General features: G+C 35.8%; 1 protein-coding gene across 3 annotated transcripts in view; it reads left to right on the top strand.

Moving 5' to 3' along the window:
• LOC138710311 (uncharacterized) overlaps positions 1–18,132 on the top strand; it is a 114,755-nt gene extending 96,623 nt beyond the window's left edge. Inside the window, exon 5 of one of the 3 annotated variants that reach the window (XR_011335206.1) lies at positions 17,016–18,131. The gene's annotated coding sequence lies outside the window, so the exon portion shown is untranslated. Of the gene's footprint in view, positions 1–17,015 lie in introns of all 3 variants that reach the window. The other 2 variants (XR_011335205.1, XM_069841116.1) reach the window with 2 other exon arrangements.
• The last annotated feature ends 376 nt before the right edge of the window (positions 18,133–18,508 follow it).

The raw sequence follows: 18,508 nt of genomic DNA, 5'->3' as shown, positions 1-18,508 counted from the left end.
CACCTGACATAATTAGGAACATTAAATCCAGACGGTTGAGATGGGCAGGACATGTAGCACATATGGGTGAATCCAGAAATGCATATAGAGTGTTAGTTGGGAGACCGGAGGGAAAAAGACCTTTAGGGAGGCCGAGACGTAGATGGGAGGATAATATTAAAATGGATTTGAGGGAGGTAGGATATGATGATAGAGACTGGATTAATCTTGCACAGGATAGGGACCGATGGCGGGCTTATGTAAGGGCGGCAATGAACCTTCGGGTTCCTTAAAAGCCATTTGTAAGTAAGTAAATGTTTTTGTGTGTCTATATATTTCATATTGTTCTAATGTGTTTAGTTTCTGGCTTTTTGGTTGGATGTGTAGTAATTCCATGTCTGTGTTGATGTCTCTGTAGATCATTTGAAACACGTTACAAGGACACATCACAGCCATAACAAAATTACAAAACACCTCCACATATGCAGAACATCACAAATGCTAACCACACCTACAAAGACATCAACACAGACATGGAAATACTACACATTCAACCAAAAAGCAGAAACTAAACACGCTAGAACAATATGAAATATACAGACACACGAAAATACACCCCAATGAAATTCTCAACATACAACTCAACTTCGGAACACACACACTCTTTGACTACACTACATCACACGAACGCACCCTCACAGGAAACAAAACAATAGGCGCCAAAACCAACAACGACCAGTTTGAAGATTACCCATAAATAGGTCGAAACATGTTAACAGGTACGATAGAAATTTAACACAAAGTTTATAAAATACATATTCCGAAATCAACTTCTTATATGGACAACATTTTGATTTATGTAACGAAGAAAAATGTTATGTTCATGTGTGACCAAATTTTATCCTAAAATCCAGTTACAATTGTTATTCTTATTGGAAGTCTTTATGCCTAAACATAATTAGTAATGAAATTTCAAATACTTATTGTTGATTTAGATAATTGTGTGTGTGTGTGTGTGTGTGTGTGTGTGTGTGTGTGTGTGTGTGCACACGCACCTGTGCGTTTTTTTCAATGTAGGTTAAACACTCTTGAAAATAAGTGTTCCATAACTGTTGTAAGGGGGAAAAGAACTGGTCATGCTACCCCATTATCTCCTGGCCTAGTTGCCTCATAAGTGGTGCCTTCTTGGTATCACTTGTGAGGTTCACACCTTTCTTTGGACAGTTGACTAAACAATAACAATTGTTGTCAAAATATAGTGTGTAGGCTTAAAATTAGCATAAAACATTTAATTTATGCCTAGAGTTCGTATAAAATATTTATTATTTTTTAATTCCTTGAATTAAAAACTTACAAAATTTGCTTTATGTTAATTTATTTCATATAAAAAAAAAACAAGCTTATACAGTACATTTTTATGGTAAGTAGATAGCCACCATACTAGGCCTATGTATAAATAAATTGACGTGATTATTGGCACATTAGATAAATGGTACTAAATTTCTGATATTAATTTAAAATCGTTTTATTTAATAACATCAATTAACTTACTCTAGGTATCATTTAGCAATTCTAAAACATAGGCCTTTTTAAATCTATATTAGTTGTTCTATTGATATAAATGTTTATACATTTTGAACATTTTTTTATAGTATTTTCAAGAATTAAGTTGGGCTGATTACTTGATTGGGTTTTTTTCCGAGGTTTTCTCCCACCGTAAGGCGAATGTCGGGTAATCTATGGCGAATCCTCGGCCTCATCTCACCAAATACCATTTCGCTATCACCAATCCCATTGACACTAAATAACCTAGTCATTGATGTATTAAAAAAATGACATCAAATATACAGGTGAAGTTACAAAAGCTTGTGGTAGTGAAGAAGTGAAAGTGTCTGTGATGTCCAAGGAAGGGAAGTACTACAAATGGCTGACACATTGGTATATTCGTCATGACATTATACAGGAAATATCACCACATATGGTTGTAAACCGTGGACCGTGCATTTTAGTGTAATCTAGTGTTGTTTTGTATAACAAGAAGTGTAGGCATAGTATACAAGTCTTTAGAAGAAGTAATGTATTATACTTACTTACTGGCTTTTAAGGAATCCGGAGGTTCATTGCCGCCCTCACATAAGCCCGCCATTGGTCCCTATCCTGAGCAAGATCAATCCAGTCTCTATCATCGTATCCCACCTCCCTCAAATCCATTTTAATATTATCTTCCCATCTACGTCTCGGCCTCCCAACTAACACTCTATATGCATTTCTGGATTCGCCCGTACGTGCTACATGCCCTGTCCATCTCAAACGTCTGGATTTATTGTTCCTAATTATGTCGGGTGAAGAATACAATGCATGCAGTTCTGTGTTGTGTAACTTTCTCCATTCTCCTGTAACTTCATCCCTTTTAGCCCCAAATATTTTCCTAAGCACCTTATTCTCAAACACCCTTAACCTATGTTCCTCTCTCAAAGTGAGAGTCCAAGTTTCATAACCATACAGAACAACCGGTAATATAACTGTTTTATAAATTCTAACTTTCGCATTTTTTGACAGCAGACTGGATGATAAAAGCTTCTCAACCGAATAATAACAGGCATTTCCCATATTTATTCTGTGTTTAATTTCCTCCCGAGTATCATTTATACTTGTTACTATTGCTCCAAGATATTTTAAGTTTGTGATTTAGCAGTTACATGTACTAAACAAGTGTCTTAATTATATGGAAAACAACTGAATGCATTTATATCATTGGCACAATAATATGAACATTTTCCATTTTGGTAATAAATCAAGTGGCATACAATATTTCATATTTTTTACATTATTAATTATTCCTTTTCATTAAGAATTTGTGTTTATATTTAGGAATGCTTATGTTAAAAGACAGTAATACATGTTTTATGAACTACTAAGTATTCAATTAAATATCCTGCAAAGATCATAGTTAATTACTTCAAAAATGTTACGTGTGTAACTATGGAATGACCCTAATCCCCTTTCTAGGCCTATTTTCTTCAAAAAACATTTCTCTCCATTTATATGTGGAAGATGGAGGTGAACGTTTTTCTCTAGTTAATAGAATTGCTGATGTAAATATATATTCAAGGCTAAGACGTAGCAATAAAATTTTCGTGTGTAGAGTTTGCATATATAGAGAGACTAAGTGTATCTCTAAGCGTATCTGTATATAGCAACTAAATTTAGACTTAAGTGTACCTAATCATGCCGGCTCCTAAGAAAAAGAAGGTAATTCATTCTCAAGTACATGAAATAATAGCGAAAGTAATAGAAACGTGTGATAATGAAGCCAAGAATAAGAGTCTTACACATTTAGTTACTCAGGCACTAAACACGCAGCATATTACTGCACACTGGTTCGTCTGAATTTACGTTAAAACAAATTAGAAAAGAAAATTAGGAAAGAAACCGGGATTGCCCCAAAGAGAACTGGAAGGGTTATTGTCAACATACATTAAAAGTGGAGAGCCAATATAGATTTCGGCATAATACTGTGCCTGCAGTAGTGGATAATCTGATTATTTCTTTGGATAAAGAAGACGATAGTGATGATAGGAGCAATGATGATGATGATGATGATGATGATGAAAGTGATTCAAAATTAGCTACCTACTCCATTGTAATGCGACACAGAATTGGTCAGTCAATGTTTTTATAATGCATGCCACATTGTATTTCTATTTTCAAACTTTCTCTCTCTCCATCCAACCCCTCCACTACTATTACGAAACTACCCCCAACTCCGCATTCCTTCCAGGGCAGATGAGCTGCCTCTTTGATTTTCTTGGGTGAGTGCATGAACTGCATAAAGGCCTGGTAGATCGACTATATTTACTAGCATGGTTTCTGTTAGCATTATAAGTCTTAGTCTTCAGTAATGTCCTTTGACGACATTGTGAGGGCGTTTTTTAATCCTATGTTGTACAGCATTATTCAGTTGGAATTTGCTTAAATTTGATTTCTCCTCAAAGTCGTGCGCCATTAAACTGTTGTTGATGAAAAATGAATTGCCTTACATAGACTCCCTTTGGCCAGAAGTCTTCTTCAGTGATTCTGTCATACTCTTCGCTTTACCTGGAAGGACGTTGTTTATACCTTCATGGTTTTCAGCTGGATTATAATTATTGTTCTCCATCTTGACTGGTGTTCACAGTCATGAAACTCGAATCATTTAATGTTGCCTTTGTGATGACCAGTAAGCTTCGTTCTATGTAGTTCGGTCAGAAAAGACAGATAATAAGCACATGCTAGTCATGACTACACTTAATAAACAATTCTTATTGCAGAAGACTTTTTCTACAGTATTTTGATACGAAGTTAATCCTAAAATGACTCCCTGCAAAGGGTCAGTATGCAGTGCTTTTAATTGTAGCAACAACCAGGGGAAAACGCCAGAACTCTAATTTTTTAGGTTTCCTAAGGACCCTGTAAGGTGAGTAAACGCTGTAAAATGATTTTGATTTACTTTATTGTGTATATTAGTTGGAATTTTACACTATACATACTGTTATCCAGGTAGACTGCAACTAAATCTCACTGGAATGTCTCAATGACCACTTTATGAAAACTCACCGTACAATCCCTAGCTCCATCGACAAACAGCAAACAATTGCTGAACTTTAACCTATGGACCATCTCCTCAAGAGAAAAATTTTACTTTTCGTACATTACACAATCTGACGTAAAGAAAGCCTTGAAACGAAACACAACTACCTACAACAGAAGGACCAGACCACGGCAACATTTTGTTATTAAACAAAATAATGGAGGTAATATTACCGACTGTGACTCACATTTTCAATGCCTCAATTATGACTTCGACTTGCCCACAACAATGGAAAGTCACTTTTGTCCACCCACTTCCCAAGACTAAACCACAGACATCTCATGACCATAGACCTATCATCATTCTGTCTTATCCAAAGCATTGTACACAAGCAACTGACAGACTACTTAAACAAGTACAAATTTTTCTACTCAAGTTTCAGGGTCAGACATAACACAAGTGTTGCATTACTTAAAGTCATGGAAGATCTGTGTGAGGCCTGGGACAGACGTAAATTGACAATAATGACTTTACTTGACTTCAGCAAAGCCTTCAGTTCTGTAGATGTTGACCTGTTAATCTGTAAACTCAGACGCCTACACCTAGAAGAACATGTCCTGTGGTTTGCCTTTCACCTTAATGGCTGCCAACAAAATGTGATAGCTGGAAATTGTTCTTTCTCTTGGCAGGCCATGAGGTTAGGGGGGATCAGTTCTTGGGCTTCTATTATTTTCACTCTATACAAACTACAATCTTTAAAGTACTGGTACTGCCAACACCATTTCTACGCAGATGACCTTCAAGTATACATAAAATTCCACACTGACAAAATAAATGATGCAATATCTAAAATTAATGACGATCTCGACTCAATTTGGATATGGACACGGAAATTCCGACTTAAACTAAATCCATAAAAATCACAGTCAATAATTGTGGTCAATGACGTTTGTTAAGCACTATTACTATATCAAATGTGTCTCCGATTAAAATAAATGGCACCGAAATTCCGTTCAGTAAATAAGTGAAGAACCTTATATGGATAAAAGTTTAAATTGGAACATTCAAGTTGCAGAAACTTCTAAGAAAGTATTCTTACTAATCCACTTGTTTAAGCAATTGAAGAACTTTCTACCCTTTTTCCTGAAAAAGATTTTAGTGCAAACACTCATTATGCGCCACTTCAATTACTGTGTTATTCTGTTTACTGGTCTAAGTGTTACTTTGATGCAGAGACTGCAATGTTTTGCCTGCAATATTCGCCGGGCTGATCACATAACACCATCCCTCGAAATGTTGTCCCGGCTCCATCTAGAAGATCACAAAAAAATCCACTAACATTTCCTCTTCTTTCATGTATTGCATTTCTCCACTCTTGTCTATCTCGTTTTCAAAATTTATCCACCACATAATCTAGACACACGATCACAGCACTCCTCAGCATTATCCTTGCCGCCGAACATCCTCATATTCATCTTCTTTCAATGTGGCTGTTCCTCAACTGTGGAATTCCCTACCGAGTAATGTCAGACATCAAACCAATTTAAGAATCGACTAAGGAAATATTTTTCAAGCAGTTCTCGTTAATAATAGTTGTTTCAAGTTTCCCAATGTTTAATGGTTATACGGATAAATATTTAAGTCACCATCAACCAAGTCTCAAGCACGCTGTGTTACTTCTGTGCACACGGTGCAGGATCTTTGTCGGTGCAGAATGTAGTGCACTGGCAGCCTGCTTGCCTCTGTAATCTGTAGTTGAGTTTACCATTACGCTGTAGATGATCGGATAGTGAAGAAGAATACATCATGCGCTTTGATAAACAGCTTGTGCCAACACTAAATTACGCCTAAATCCTAATAGTACATTATGCAACTAGCCTATAATGATAGTAATTAAGAGGCGAGTATGTTTGTTTATGAAACGAGCGCAAGTAAGTTTCATAATTTTCATACGAGCATCTTAATTACCATTATAGGCAAGTTTCATACGACTTTTTATGTTCGACCATATTTCTAACTTGAAATTATTCAGAAGTGTTCATTTTATTCATATCTAACTGAAGAGTGGAAGTGACCTTGTGCATCGCTCGTAAATTGTGAGATGTGCGCAGACGCGAAAGTATTGATTTTTTCCGAGGAACAATAATGTCATTGACCTTGTTATAATCTACAGAATAACTTACTTACTTACTTACTTACTTACTTACTTACTGGCTTTTAAGGAACACGGAGGTTCATTGCCGCCCTCACATAAGCCCGCCATTGGTCGCTATCCTGAGCAAGATTAATCCATTCTCTATCATATCCCACCTCCCTCAAATCCATTTTAATATTATCCTCCCACCTACGTCTCGGTCTCCCTAAAGGTCTTTTTCCCTCCGGCCTCCCAATTAACGCTCTATATGAATTTCTGGATTCGCCCATACGTGCTACATGCCCTGCCCATCTCAAACGTCTGGACTTAATGTTCCTAATTATGTCAGGTGAAGAATACAATGCGTGCAGTTCTGTGTTGTGTAACTTTCTCCATTCTCCTGTAACTTCATCTCTCTTAGCCCCAAATATTTTCCTAAGCACCTTATTCTCAAACATCCTTAACCTATGTTCCTCTCTGAAAGTGAGAGTCCAAGTTTCACAGCCATAAAGAACAACCGATAATATAACTGTTTTATAAATTCTAACTTTCAAATTTTTTGACAGCAGACTGGATGATAAAAGTTTCTCAGCCGAATAATAACAGGCATTTCCCATATTTATTCTGTGTTTAATTTCCTCCCGAGTATCATTTATACTTGTTACTGTTGTTCCCAGATATTTGAACTTCTCCACCTCTTCAAAAGATAAATTTCCAATTTTTGTATTTCCATTTCGTACAATATTCTGGTCACGAGACATAATCATATACTTTGTCTTTTCGGGATTTACTTCCAAACCTATCTCTTTACTTGCTTCCAGTAAAATTCCCGTGTTTTCCGTAACCGTTTGTGGATTTTCTCCTAACATATTCACGTCATCCGCATAGACAAGCAGCTGATGTAACCCGTTCAATTCCAAACCCTCTCTGTTATCCTGGTCTTTCCTAATGGTATATTCTAGAGCAAAGTTAAAAATTAAAGGTGATAGTACATCTCCTTGCTTTAGCCCACAGTGAATTGGAAACGCATCTGACAGAAACTGACCTATACGAACTCTGCTATATGTTTCACTGAAACACATTTTAATTAATCGAACTAGTTTCTTGGGAATACCAAATTCAATAAGAATATCATATAAAACTTCTCACTTAACCGAGTCATATGCCTTTTTGAAATCTATGAATAACTGATGCACTGTACCCTTATACTCCTATTCTTTCTCCATTATCTGTCGAATACAAAATATCTGGTCAATAGTTGATCTATTATGCCTAAAACCACACTGATGATCCCCAATAATTTCATCTATAGCCTATATGGAGTTAATCTTCTCAAAAGAAAATTGGACAAAATTTTGTACGACGTCAACAAAAGTGATATTCCTCGAAAGTTACTACAGTTAGTCTTGTCCCCCTTCTTAAAGATAGGTACGATTATGGACTCCTTCCATTGATCTGGTACAATTTCCTTTTCCCAAATAGCAAGTACAAGCTTATAAATTTCTTTAGATAATGCGCTTCAACCCTCTTGTATTAATTGTGCTGGAATTTGATCGACACCTGGAGACTTATAATTTTTCAGATTTTCTATCGCAATTTCGACTTCAGAAAGTGTGGGTTCGGGTATAAATGGCTCAGCAGTTTGTATTTCAATTTCGTCCCGATCATTTGTATCTGGCCTATGTATATTTAGTAGTTGTCCAAAATAGTTTTTCCATCTGTTCAGGATTGAATGAGCATCTGCAAGCAAGTCACCATTCTCATCCTTGAACACGTCTACCTTTGCCTGATATCCATTCTTGAATTCCTAACATGAATAACATGAACTAATTTTGATATAACCTGGAAATTGATTTAGAATTGGAAAACGAGATGACAAATAATTGAATTTATTTGAATATTATTTACAATTAACGCCAATTATTATAGTAACAGAACATAACCTTCTGCGACAGTATTGGATTTCCAGCCTCCGTGACGTTTCCCTCGTCTTTCGATTGCATATCCGAGAATAATCGAAAACCTGAACTTTAATGAATAGGTGTACTTTAATGACATGCATTAAAGGACTGCTACCAGGTGTATAATTACTACATTCGGCATGGTCGAGCATAAACAACTAAATGCAAATAGCCTACATTATAGACATACAAATACATTGAACCAATATAACTATAATTGTAGCATATACTTGCAATATCTTTTTAAGTGTAGTTATATAAGAAGGAAACAATACATTGTCAGTGGAAGTTAGCAATTTATAAATGAAGCTCCTACACACTGGGCATGTTGTAAAATGTAAACAAAACATATTGACAAATTCAACGATAATACTGGAAAGATGGTTCCAAATTAAAGTGATCTAAATTGTGCAATGGATACATATCTCAATTAAGAGTCACACTTTCAGATTTAATCGGCACACACTCTTGCTTTTTGGCATCTTTTGGTTTATACGAAATGAACTATATTTGGACATAATGAAACACAACTCTGAACCCTTAATGCACACTTTAAGTTATGATCACTGAGGGTGGCTCTTTCAGGGCCTTTGTTACGTTTCATAGCTGAAAATGAAGCTTCACACACAGAGGCCGAAGCAAACATTGAAATTAAAGATGCCTCAAGCCTGTGGAGACGAGGGAATCTTGATTTACGAAATGGGCTGTAAAAGTCTAGCAAACTATGTCTGTTCCTGTGACTGTCAGCCAGCTCAATGGCACATTTCAAGTTGTTTAGTTCAGTTGGACATCTTTGGGAGTATCATCAATATTTATTGTAAACAGTGTAGCAAATAGATCGAAATCCGTTTTTAGGCGACTCAAATCTTGAAATCTGTCTTCAAAGTCATTCATAAGAAAACAACTGGAGATTTTCAAGATAACGGCCCGTCTCTAAGAAATCAGAGTCCCGGACCACACGTGCCTACCTGAGAATGACCAGGATCGCCATTGGACAGTCGACGTTCCCATAATGACAGCATTTTGTTTAAAGCTTGATACTGCACAACATAATTATCTGTGATCAATTTGTATTTTCCAGCTGTGCAACAAGTTCTCCACTCATTTCCAGAAACAAATTTATCTCTTCCAATAATTCGAAAAATCTGCACAGAACTTTGCTACATTCCATGAAATCTGTTGCTTCCCATTCAGAATTAAAATTGTTTGTTGGTGTCAGAGGCCTTCACTTTAACGCGTTTCTTTCCATGACAAACAGGCGTCGACCTACGAGACGCCTCTACTACCGAGAAGATACTGTACACGTTACTGCTCCACTCGCACTGTGCTCAGTACCTGCACATAGCACCGCGTGCAGCCAGTTGGTTGTCAGTGATTTGAGTTTTCTCATTATTATTATTATTTCTTATCAGTGGTTATTAAGTTACTGTCTCACAAACATTACTTATCTACTTATGGCTTTTAAGGAAACCACAGGTACATTGCTGCCTCACATAAGCCCTCCATCAGTCCCTGTCCTGTGCAAGGTTAATCCAGTCTCTCATCATATCCCACCTCCCTCAAATTCCTTTTAATGTTATCCTCCCATTTACGTTTGGCCTCCCCAAAGGTATTTTTCTCTCTGGCTTCCCTCTAACCTTCATTGTTTACTTTTACTTTCATTATTCACTTTCATCTTGTTTTACGACCTAGATATTACTGTAATAACTACTGTAACCTTATTGTATTCAATTAGAATTGGAGTGTGGCTGGGTGGAAGAGAAGGCCTACTGGCCTTAGCTCTGCCAGATTAAATAAATAAATTATTATTACCGTAATATGGATAACATTACAGTACTGGTAATGCTGTAAATCTCATTTTGGGTTTTCTATAGCACACGACACTGAAGGTTTTTTTGACAAAAAAAAAATGGAAAAATGATGTAATTTCCAGAGAGAAGGTAGACCTAGTTAGGAATATGAAGAATTCATATAGGACGTCAGTTGGCTTTAAAACATTAGAAAATAAACTGACCGGCAAAAAAGTGGATCACTTTGTAAAAATCGAATCATCTATAATAAACCACCAATTTAGAGAGAGTATTATTAAATTGAATAGGTTTTATGACCAAAGAGAAATGTATTCATAGGCGGAGTTATGATGGAGGGGCATGGGGGGGCACTGTCCCCCAAACTTGTCTAAACTCTTTCTTTTATTAACGTTACAAAATATTGAATTTTCTTTTGTTTATGATTAAGTTTTTGCGCTTAAATTGACGAGTTAATGTCTTCAGATCATTGTCTGGACAATAATTATTTTAAATTTTTGAATGTATAAGAATTTCTATACCTCATTTGTGGAATGGAAGCATTGTAATGTTTCTTTTGTAACATCCTGTACTCGTGTGTTAAAAGTCTGCAGGTGTTCAACCGCCACAGAGAAATATGAATAACATATTGCACAAAAATGCAGAAAAAAGAAAAGTGATCCGAGTATAATGTGTAAACTTAAAGACGGGATTAAATAAAATAATTCTGTGGTGTTCAGATAAGTCATTTTTTTTTTTTTTGTGCAGATGGAATTTTGTTCCCCAGATGAACACTCAGTTAAATTATACAAGTGAGTGTACAAAAATGAAAAGAATACTAGCAGTTGATGTGTTTTATTTGTGTAGAAAGTTGTTTGCAATAAGGGTTCCAAGTTTAATTTTAATTTGTCTCCAAACTCATTTTTATGACTTGTCTCCCTGTACCCAAACAATACAAAATTAGATATCTTCAGGAAAGCTAAAGATAAAAATATTTCTTTTAGCAGTGATACCGGTATATAGTTTTATTGATGTATGCATGTTTGTGTACAAGAGAGAAAAAGAGGGAGATTTTTTTAAATTATGCCCTATTATAATTTATAGCAGATCTACATTTCAAGCCCTATACTAATAAATGATCATAATCTGATACGCTGTACTGTACCACGGTCAAGCTACAATGAGGGGAGGACGTAATTTTTTTTAGTAGGTTATTTTACGGGGTCCAAAGGCATACATGCGTAATACAGTTCCCATAGTGAACACTTAGCCTCTGCATGTCAACTCCTTTCCCAACCTGCTCGAGGTGGACCTGCTAATCCGAGTAACCCAAATCAAGGTTGTGGTATAAAATCCCTTCGGCGATTTGGGTCGGAGAACTGATGGGAAAAGGGGGTCCTTTCTCTGGGATGATAAGAGGCCTATGCTCGGGGAAACATGAGTGAAGTCCACAACGACAACTAATTTAAATAGATTGGCGGAAGTGGCAGCCCTCTGTATGGGGCTAATACATACAGAAGTTGGACCTAAAGCTTTGAGGTGGCAGCCCCACCAATGGTCTACTCTGCATAGCGTTGGTAGCGCGATCAGAGGAAAACACAATTACTCATATTCTTCACAATAGGAACTCGGGCGGATCTAACGAAAGACGACCTCAGCGCAGAATTAAGGACAAACGATTAGGCATAAAGGATCGGATTAAAGTGGGAACATGGAATGTTAGAGGGCTGAACACTAAAGAAGAAGAGCTAATTAGAGAACTAAATAACCAAAACATCGATATAGTAGTACTTACTGAAACAAAAAAGAAGCTGAAAAGAACAAAAGATATTGGTAACTATATATTAATATACAGTGGAGTACCTCAAGATAGAAGAGCCTGCAGTGGAATAGCTATACTAATTAATAATAAATGGAGATCAAAAATAATAAGCTACAAATATGTGAATGAAAGAATAGTAACTGTAAGATTGAAAATAGACCGGAATTATCTGAATATTGTAGGGGTATATGCACCAGAAGAAGGGAAAATTGAAGACACCACAATTTTCTATGATAAATTGCAACAAGAATTAAATGGCATTAAAAACACTGAAAATATTATCATAGGTGGTGACCTAAATGCCAGAGTTGGCAATCTTCCAATCCCAGGAATAATAGGTACATTCGGAGAAAATGTGATAAATAGAAATGGTGAGGAACTTCGACAATTTGCCACTTATAATAGACTAAAAATCACGAATACATTTTACAGGAAGAAGGATATACATAAGTATACATGGTGCGCTAGAAATCAAAGATCGCTAATAGATTATATAATTATTAATGACAGACTTAGGAATCAAATACAAGATGTAAGAGTATATAGAGGGTATGACATATATTCAGACCACATTTATTAATAGCCACGGTACTTATGATAGCCAAATGGAAAAAACGAAAAACCCATGAAAAAAGAAAAGAAGAAGTCTTTAAAGTATATCTCTTAGAAGAAGAAAGTATAAGAAAATTATATCAAAACAGGCTACAAAAACATTTGGAAAGAAATGTAATGAATGAAAACCTAAACGAAGAGTGGGAAGATATGAAAACATGTATTCTAAATGCTGCATGTGAAGCCATAGGAAAAAAGAAAAAAAATTCGCAACAAAAGAGGATTAAAGATATGGAATGACGAAATAGAAGAGGCTGTACGAGATAAGAAATTAGCTTATTTAGAATACTTACAAAAAAAAACTGAAGAATCTAAAATTATATATAATCAAAAAAGAAACCGAGCGAAACAAATAACTCGAACAGCTCATAAAGATTCTTGGGAAAGATTCATTTCTAGAATAGAGCACGATGTACATGGAAGACAATCTTTAGCATTTAAAGTAATGAAACAGTTAAATAGAACAGAAAAAGACACTGCAAAATTAAATACCATTGATCTGAAAACATGGGAAAACCACTACAGAGAATTATGGTGGAATGAAGAAGAATTAGATATAAAATACCCTTCTGAAAATGAAAATGAATCAGAAATAGACAGAATTACTCTAAGCGAAATGAGGGAAGCAATGAAAGAAATGAAAAACAGAAAAGCACCAGGTATAGATGGTATAAATAATGAATTGATCAAATATGCAGGTTTATATGCAGAAATAAGATTACTGAATTTAATAAATGAATGCTGGAATACATGCAAAATACCTGAAAATTGGAAGATAGGTGAAATAGATTAGATAGTAAAAATTACAGAGGTATCAGTTTATTGAACTCCACTTATAAATTATACGCGAAAATTATAAATAATAGATTGAAGATTATATCTAATACACTTTTAGAAGAAGAACAAGCAGGGTTTAGAAAAGGAAGATCTTGTAGTGATAATGTGTTTATTATAAAGAGACTAATCGAAAAGAGAAGAGAATTTAACTTGCCAACGTATTTACTATTTGTTGATTTTGAAAAGGCCTTCGACAGAGTGAATAGAACCAAACTATGGGCAATAATGAAAGAACGAGGATATCCGCATCATCTAATAAAATCAATCAAAAGCTTATATGAAGAAACCAAAATAGTAATAAAAGCAGATGAAAAAAAGTCAGAAGAAATTTTAATAAATCAAGGAGTTAGACAAGGGTGCAGTCTATCACCCACTCTTTTTAATATATATATTGACGACATTATGAAACAGTGGAAAATGTTAACACACAAAGGCCTTAGATTGAATAATGACACAAGTATTAACAACTTAATTTTCGCTGACGATTTAGTCTTACTACATTATGACGAAGATTTATTGCAACTGGCTGCCCATAAATTAAATGAAATATGTAAAGATTATAATCTCAAAATCTCGATAAATAAAACAAAGGTGATGGCTTTTAGTGGAAAAAACCCTCTACGCGCAAAAATAATCATTGATGACCAAATGATTGAACAAGTATCCCACTATAAATATTTAGGATGTGATATTAGCTATGGATATGATAAGGATATTGAATATAAAATTAATCAGTTCCAAGCTATTTGTGGCACAATAAATAGAACGTTGAATAATAAAGCCCACAAACAAACAAAATTAAAATTCTATAAAACAATGGCAGTTCCTACCCTCCTATATGGGAGTGAATCTTGGATTACCACTACTAAACATGAAAGTAAAATCCAGGCAGCTGAGATGAAGTTTTTAAGGAGAGTAAAGGGGTGTACTAGAATGGACCAGATAAGAAACGAGGATATCCGTGAAGAACTGCAAATCTACTCCATAAAAGAAAAGATAACTAACAATAAGGAACAATGGAAAGAACATATAGAAAGAATGGCAGAGAGTAGATTACCAAAGAGAATACAAAACTACTTCCCAAGAGGAAGAAGAGATGTTGGACGTCCTCGGAAGAGATGGTCCTAGATCTATTAGTGAAGACGGAACAGGCAATTAATGCCTAAACCAGGAAGTGAAGAAGAAGAAGAAGAAGAAGTTATTTTACGAAGCTTTATCACCATCTTAGGTTATTTAGCGTCTGAATGAGGTGAAGGCAAGCTACAATGAGGGGAGGACGTAATTTTTTTAGTAGGTTATTTTACGAAGCTTTATCACCATCTTAGGTTATTTAGCGTCTGAATGAGGTGAAGGCAAGCTACAATGAGGGAAGGACGTAATTTTTTTTAGTAGGTTATTTTACGAAGCTTTATCACCATCTTAGGTTATATAGCGTCTGAATGAGGTGAAGGTGATAATTCTGGTGAAATTAATCCGGGGTCTAGCACTGGTAGTTAACCAGCATTTGCTCATATTGGGTTGAGGGAAAACCCCGGAAAAAACCTGAACTAGGTAACTTGTCCTAACCGGAAATCGATCCCGAGCCATCTGATTTTGCGGCCAGATGCGCTAACCGTTACTCCACAGGTGTTGACGGGAGGACGTAAATGATGACACCATAACTGCGTTATGGGAATTGTATGGTTTTGCTTTGTCCCCCAAGGAAACTGTTCTCTCTCCGCCTATGGATGTATTCAACATTTTTGGAGATGAACATAATGTTATAAAATGCCAGACCACCTCGTGAGCCACTTTGTATCCCTAACCATTAGACTGTATGATTTATGATTTTACGACACAGACCAGTAATAAAACTTTCATGTTTTACAATTGTGTGGTGGCCCTATTAATGAATTATCAATGCATCGCACATTGTCTGTCGTAAATCAAAATGTTTCTTCAGTTTCTGTTTTCAATTTGATAAGTTAAAATGCCTCTTATTTGAGACGACATTGCGAGAGCTGTTATGTTCATTGAAGATGGATGAATCATTCTTTATGCGGTTAATGCTATCGTAGAAGCATTCTATGTGTCCTACAGTGATTCTGTGAACTGGGAACCAACCTCAGACAACCAGAATCAGGCCGTGGTAGATCTACATCAACCAAGGATGACAGGTTTCTGATTCTCTGTATCTTGCTATATCTCCACACGACTGCGGTCCAGGCCAGAAAGCATCTCGAAACAGTGAGGAACATCACTGTGAGGAGAGAAATGGTACACGACTCCAGGAAGCCAATTTGGCCTCAAAAAGACCTGTAATTTCACCATCACTCACCTCCAGCACAGGGCAATGTGATTACAGTGCATGCGTCAACACCAGAATTGGACTGTGGACTAGTGGTCAATGGTGCCGTTCACGGGTGAATCGCGATTTTGCTTTCGGTTATCTGATATTAGAGAAAGAGAGAGTGGGGAGCAATATTTGCCTTGCAACTTTCCCGAAAGAACGCTGTTTGGATGGTTCTGTCATGGTTTGAGCGATATCAGTTTTTGAACTCAAGCAAAACTTGTTTTCGTGGATGGAGGCGCACCAATATATAGTGGAGGTGTTAGCGGACCGTGTAATTCCCTTTGCATAACCATCCCCCTCCATGCTGCTCACTGCCTCCGTGACATCGGGATGCAGCCGGACTTAAATCCTATTGAACATATGTGGCGTATGTAGAAGAAGTGGAATCTCAGGATCTGGTGGTTAGCATGGAGGACACTAGGAGTGATAACACAATACGCGCACAGTAACAGTTACAGTGGCTTAATCATTTGTTAATGTAAGCCACAAAATGGATTACTTGAAATTTTGTGTAAATTACAACACTTTAGAACTTAAAATAAACTGCAAACAAAAAGCATTTTGATGACAGGATGAAGTGCACAGGTTACATGTTTTTTTTTTCATTTTACAGTATGCCTTAGTCAGAATGAAGAAAAAATAACCTAAAGCATAAGCTATAAAATGATTATAGTTCTTTAAAATCTTAGGTGATCCACTTTTTTGCTGGTCAGTGTAACTAAAAATTGGAAAGAACTGATCAGTGTAGGTAACCTAAAAGTGACTGTTTAACACGCAAAATAAAGAGGTAGAACACTTAAAAATGAACGCAAAACGTACATTTCACTTCACTTAGTATATGCAAGGCATACCAAAAGCCTAAAGTAACCTGTCACAGATTTCCACGCTACAGAACTTAGAAAAATGCACGTTGGAAATTTCAGTGTCCCGTGCTATAGAAATGCAGACTAATCTAATCTAATGCTTTTTTTTTTTTTTCAGGAACAGATTGTAGTTGATAAACCTTGGAAGGAAAGATTTAATGGATAAGAGTATTGACTATTTATATAATAATATAAAACTGTGCTCTAATCATTTCGAAGAAGGGCAGTTAGGAACACTAATAGGAACAAGTTAGTGTGGAATGCTGTTCACACTATTCGATATTCGTAATCTGTCTCCTCCAGTAAAAAGAAAATTGAGCACCAGAAAGTATGAAGTATTGCGGAAAAAGTTACGTCAATCCTTTAATGGTGACTCTTTACTGCAAGATTGTGCGTCAGCTGAACTTGATGACTTTACCAGTGATCTCTCAAATAAAATGTGTGATGCTTCCACACAAACAGAGCTTTCTTTGAATGAAAATGACATTATGCTAGCTATGTTACAAGAAAAGTATGAATATAAATCATTAGAAGTTGCTTGGCTCCAGAAAAAATACAAGGAAGTCAAGAGAAATCGGTGTGTGCGTGCAGTTTCAAGGAAAGGTACAGAAAAATAGACAAAAATGCAGTGCTAGTGGATAGTTAATTTTAGATGTAAATGTATTACATTTCATTTATTGATAATCATTGTACCTTTGTGATAAGGAAGAAGTCAAAAGATGTACAAAATTATAAGTAGGCCTACATAGCCGCCTGTGTAGGTTAATACAGTTTATAAGAATAAACAAGTCATGAGTTGAGTAGAAGGTATGAATATGAAGAAATTTTATCAGTTCTATTGTAAACCTTTTTTCAAAGCTTTAAGATAATTAGACAGTCCATTGAAGACCATGATGAATGAACAGTGAACTCTTTGTTTATGTAACAGACTAACAAAGGACAGATGGAGATAGGATTTATTTCTTCCATTAAAATTATAAATGTATTGATTACTAAATACTAAAAAATCTTAGTTTGTAACATAAAACACCATCAGGGAAAGAGTAAAGTAAGGCCAATACCATATTTCTGTAGTTTAGAAAATAGGATATTTTAAAGATATGATATGAAGGCCTTGATGATGTTACAAACATATTTGTAACCAATACAGTAGCCATATTGAATTAAATACAGTCTCCATTTTTGTAATAAATTTTATGAAATTCACATGATGTAAAATATAATTACCAACAGAACTTCCAAACGTTATATACCACAACATAACCGAAAAAGCCATACATCACAAAAAAAAATCCTGTTGTTTTCATAAATTTTCTTACGTCTTCCATCCCATTTGAGCTAGGTAGGCTGTCTCTCTTGCTTTGCTTAATGCATTATGCAATGGAGATGGTGGCAGCAGAGTGACCACCATATTGTCAGATGGAGATGCTAAAAATCGCAACATTTGGCTCAACTCAACATTTATGATGATACCAAATTATGAAAGGGGAGTGCATAAACCATGTCGCCAAGCGCATGGGCACAGGACTGAGAAATTTGATCAGAGAGTGGAAGGTAAATGCATAACACTTGGAAGAAGAAAGCTGAATGGAAAAACAATTTCAGCTCTCA

This window comes from Periplaneta americana, chromosome 12 (genome assembly GCF_040183065.1).
Source record: "Periplaneta americana isolate PAMFEO1 chromosome 12, P.americana_PAMFEO1_priV1, whole genome shotgun sequence".
Lineage (NCBI taxonomy): Eukaryota > Metazoa > Arthropoda > Insecta > Blattodea > Blattidae > Periplaneta > Periplaneta americana.
Note: the sequence above shows the minus strand (reverse complement) of the source record. Positions and strands in the feature narration are given on the sequence as shown.